This window comes from Coenobita brevimanus, chromosome 7, assembly GCF_032717465.1.
Source record: "Coenobita brevimanus isolate Jiangsu-jjx chromosome 7, ASM3271746v2, whole genome shotgun sequence".
Lineage (NCBI taxonomy): Eukaryota > Metazoa > Arthropoda > Malacostraca > Decapoda > Coenobitidae > Coenobita > Coenobita brevimanus.
Genome location: NC_136960.1, coordinates 30,399,961 through 30,404,960, shown reverse-complemented (window position 1 = coordinate 30,404,960; position 5,000 = coordinate 30,399,961).

Genomic DNA, 5,000 nt, shown 5'->3' with positions numbered 1-5,000 from the left:
TATTTCGAGATGGTTTGGCCATGTGGAGAGGATGGCGAATAAGAAAATGACTAGAAGAGTGCACATGAGTTACCTGGAAGGACAGAGGGGGATGGGGAGACCGATGATGAGATGTAGGGAAAGAGTAGAAACATATGAGTTGGATACTTGAGGTAAATGGTAGAGGACAGTAGATCATGAAGGCGATTTGCTTGTGGCAACCGCTTACGGGATTTAGGAGTCTGGCTATAGATAAACAAATATAGATAAATAGATCGATAGGCAGGAGTTGATGATAATATGAAAATGATGATGATGATGATGATATTGATGATTTTTGTCGGCAGGTGGAAGGACGAAACAGCAAGAACTCTACCATCGGTCCAAGCATCCACGATTCCACATCCACCCATCCGTCTATGCATCCATCCATCCATCCATCCATCTCGCTTGATGTTAAAAGCTAACTCTATATAGCTTAAATAGTAACAATTGCTTCTTCGTAAGCTTTCCAGCTGTCTGAATAGATCTGCAGTAGCTTTAAAAACTAAAATAACTCGGTTCTGGTGCTCAGTTTGGTACTTTTATTTTCCTTTTAGAACTGGCCTGGCAAATTTTGAGAAAAGTCCCTCAAGTAATCCCATTATTTTTTTACTAGGTTTCTAATGATGTCCATAGATCCGTTGTGGCTTTAACAGTTTCCTAGACAATACAGCCTTGGCGCTGTTCACTGCCACCCTATTATACCATGTCATATAGTGTTCTCGCTCGCTTGCTCTCTACGCTTGCTCGCTTGAACAATACATCACTGAAGAAAAGGTGGTATAACGCCCCCTAAGCCGCCACAGTATTATAACCCTCGGTTTGCAGTCCGTTCCCTGTGGCCTTGTAACTTTGTGTACCCGGAGCACTTACAGATTAACTTGTAATAATTTTCCTTTCGTAACTATACTCGTTTCACTCTAACTTGGCTTGAGTTGTTGTTGTTGTTGTTCTTGTTACATCTTAGGCTCCTCTGGATGTGAAACCAGTGCTATGTCGAAGGACTGTCTGTGTTGTGGTAGTGTGGTGCAGGAAGTGAGTGAGAGTGCTGTGGTGTGGGGGTGCCACTTTGCAGTATGAGCACAGGGGATTGTATGTGTGTTATATTTTGTGTTAGTATTGTAGCAGGGAAGGTTGGTGTACTCTTATCTCTGGGTTCGGTAGTGTCTGAAGGGTGTAAGTCTGGTGGTGGCACATGAAGGATGGTGTTTGGCAGAAAGTTTTGGCTGGCTGGGATGTCTTTGTGTTTATGTATGTGTTTGGTATAGAAAGTTTTGGCTGGCTGGGGTTTTTGTGTGTTTATGTATGTGTTTGGTATAGAAAGTTTTGGCTGGCTGGAGTGTCTGTATGTTTATGTATGTGTTTGGTGTAGAAAGTTTTGGCTGGCTGCGGTGTCTATGTGTTTATGTATGTGTCTGGTAAGTGTAGAGTCGGGTGCAGGAGGGGATATGTTGCAAAGATAATCTGTGTAGCGTTGGGCAGTTGTTCGATTTTGTTTCTTTGTGGAGAGGATGATGCAACATAAAGTTACAAGGGTGAGACGGATCTCGAACTAAAGTGATGAACTGTATGCCTCTCATATTCACTTGGTCTCTGATTGAAATTAGTTATGTTTCTTGGTGTAGGCTGTCAATACTTGTGGTTTTAGTGTCTTCTCCTATTAAGGTATTGTTTTCTGTTCTTTAAAGCTTCTTCGTGTTTGTGTTGGGTAAGATTAGGGCTCAGCTTGTGCGACAGTAATTCACGGTTGTTTTAATGAATTACTTATAAGTGGAGCATGGAGTTTGGATGTATCTGAGAGAGTGTGTGTGTGAAATAGGGGAAGTGATGCATGATGACAGGGGACAGGGTGGCATAGAGGCGACTTATTTGTGGCCACCTCTTACGGGATTAAGTCGTCAGGCTATAGATAGATGGATAGACAGATAGCTTATAGTTTCCATACGGTTTGCCGAGAAGTAGCGATAGTTATCACTAGAATATGATGCTAGTCACGAATGAGTGCTGTGGAAAGGATGTAGGGCTGTAGCATTGTCTATTTCTGCTACTGATCTGCGTGACATTCTGGTATGGTTTAAATGAAACTCTATGCCAAGTTAAAGTGAAAGGCGTGTATGTTTGTGTAGGAGGAGCAAGAGACAAGGAGGTATTATGTGGCCTGTTTTCTTTGTGCTTCCTACAAGACACAATAATAGTTATGACGGGGCATTGATGGCAAGTTTGTGAGTCAGCACACACGGCCTCTCATTATACAAGGTGGTCTATATATTACGCCACCCAGTTCTTGTGTGTTGCGGGCACGGCTCAGTGAACATTACCAGTGTCTATCCTGCATCATTATCTACTTCCCACAACCCTCTTCAGGCTTCGCTTTATAATATAGGCTTTAATTTAGGTCCATTGATTGCATGGTGAAGAATTCCCATAACCTTTTTTATGCTCAGCTGTATATCATTGTATTGTATAATCTTTTTATGTCCACTGATCACACGTCTGAGTATTAATTTGGTGAAGCAATCAGAATGTGTTAGCTCATCACAAAAGCCGTCCCCACAACACACAAGACTGCAGAGCGCAATATACTTATCACCAATATTAAGTCAAAGCCAAAAGTTAAAAAGATAAGGAAACAAGACAGAAAATTTAAGTTTTCATTATTAATACTTCAGTATAAAATACATTAATAGAGACAGCAATATAAAATATGAGTTCAAAAGTAGCATTTGTCCACAGAACATCCTGGAGGGGAGCGACCCGACTTGCAAGGCAGATCACACCATCACCACCAGGCTTCTCTCGGCAGGTCAGAGCAGATCACCAGTAGCAGCAGCAAGTAATCTCACGGCTGGAAAAGACACGACACCCTGCCGCCGCCGCCACCACCACCACTACCACCACCATCACCAGGCATCTCAGAGTAGGGGAAGACACCACACCACAGTCAGGCTTCTCACGGCAGGGCAGACCAAACTTCAGCAGGGTACGACCAGTGTTGCAAGGAAGCAGCGTCAAGGCAGCAGACTCCAGCACGACCTGTGGACCAGATGTGTATTAGTTCAAATCAGTGTTAGCTTTAGTTATTTAATCTTACATTGCAGAAACATCATCTTGGCACTATTCCTTGTAGCACCTTTTTCTTTAGATTATTTCTACGTATGTTACTGGTGTATCATAATATGTAATATGCAAAACAGGCAAGAAAGAGGTGCTAGGGAGTCTCACACAACGGGAATATGTACCTTATATCCACACTAAACCAAGTGAATAAGTCTAACATTTAGGGACCCAAGGCTAGAAGAGCTTAGTTATAGTGATGTATTTTATATCATGAAAGAGGTAAATTATGGAAGTCTTCACTCAGTTCAAGTCTCTGAAGCCTATGTGAGCCTCAGATGTTAGGTACAGATCTGAGTCTATTAATTACTTAGTGAAAACGTGAGCCATAATTCAACAGGTAATTATTAAGTAATTACATTCAGATGTGTAATGCTAGGTGAAAATAGGCCCGACTTCTCGTTCCTACTACACCTAACGTGGTGCGGGGTCCTGTTTCGAGACCGGAGCTTAGTGCAATAAAGAGAGGCAGGACACAAAAACTCTAGGCAATAACCTTTACACGTATATTACCACAATCAGACACAGGACAAATCAGCAGATATTACAACATAATATATAGCAATATAAAACCTTATCTAGGACATGGGTATCACGCAGGATACTTGCATATCTGACATTAATGCCAACACAATCAATCCTAGTGTGTTCAGGGTACAGTGAATATAGGCGCGCGCGGGAGGGGCGGGGAATGAGTCTCACAAGGGGGGGGGAAAAAAGGGGGAGGGTGCGGGGAGTGACTTGTGACGGCTAGGAGGGAGTTATGGTAATACTGGAGAGAGGCAAATATTAACAATGAGGACTACACGTTTTCCACTAGCAAAGGGACTTTGGTAATTGATTTTATTCTTGATTTACACTTACTCTAGATACTGGGACGAGAGAGTGTCGTACAAGATTTACGGGCAGCGTGAGTGGGAGAATATCACTAATACTCTCTCGTAATATTTCTTTAGGGCTCACAGTAGTAGGGGTATGTCACTACAGAGGAATCTCCAGGCGGCACAAGCTTACTAAATGGATATAAGGGACGTCACTCATAAACATAATTCACCAGATCTTGTTCCACACACTCGTCCTTTATTCTCTCACTGTGATCTTACTTGCCCCGATACTCACTATATTAAGTCACTGCACAATACGATACTAGGGGAAAGCACACAACCTAAATCACTTGGACTGTAACATCACACGTATTCATCGTGGGGATAGGCGGGAACATGCCGTCGGCAATCCTGCCGGGCTAGGGACACCGCCAAGGGGAGGTGTACCAAGAGGGCACGGGACAACTCGTAAGGCCGTCCTCTCGCATCCTGGGCTACCCGTGGCTCCCGGACTGGGCTCAGGAGTATGGCCCTCGGGACTGGGGTCGAATAGTTCCAGGAACCTCTGTTGTAAGTCTCGGCCGGAAGTGGGAGCCTTACGTTGTCGTAGGGGCGTATGGAGATCGCGCCCGGGTGTCTTGGGGAGAATCGGGAGAGACTGTGGACTGCGGTCTCCAGCGTCTAGGGGCGCCGACAGGGGAGGGCTGCGGCATCGACTTACACTGGGGCCCGTCAGGTGCATCTGCTCTAGAGCCAGACGTAGGGAACGGAGGCCAGGGGAGGCTGTGAGGCCTGTCTGGGCCACACTGGGATGGGAGGCCTGGGCTCTTGTCTCCTGCCGGGGTGACGTCTCACTCCTTGCCTCCTTGTGTGCACATTCGGTGCGACAGTGGACCGTCTCACAATAGCGGGAGCGACAATTGGCCGTCTCTACCAGGGCACCTTTGGAGCAACAATAGGTCGTCTCACTAGGAGGGGAGCGACAATAGGCCGTCTCTACCAGGACACTTTCGGAGCGATAGTAGGTCGTCTCACGAGGAG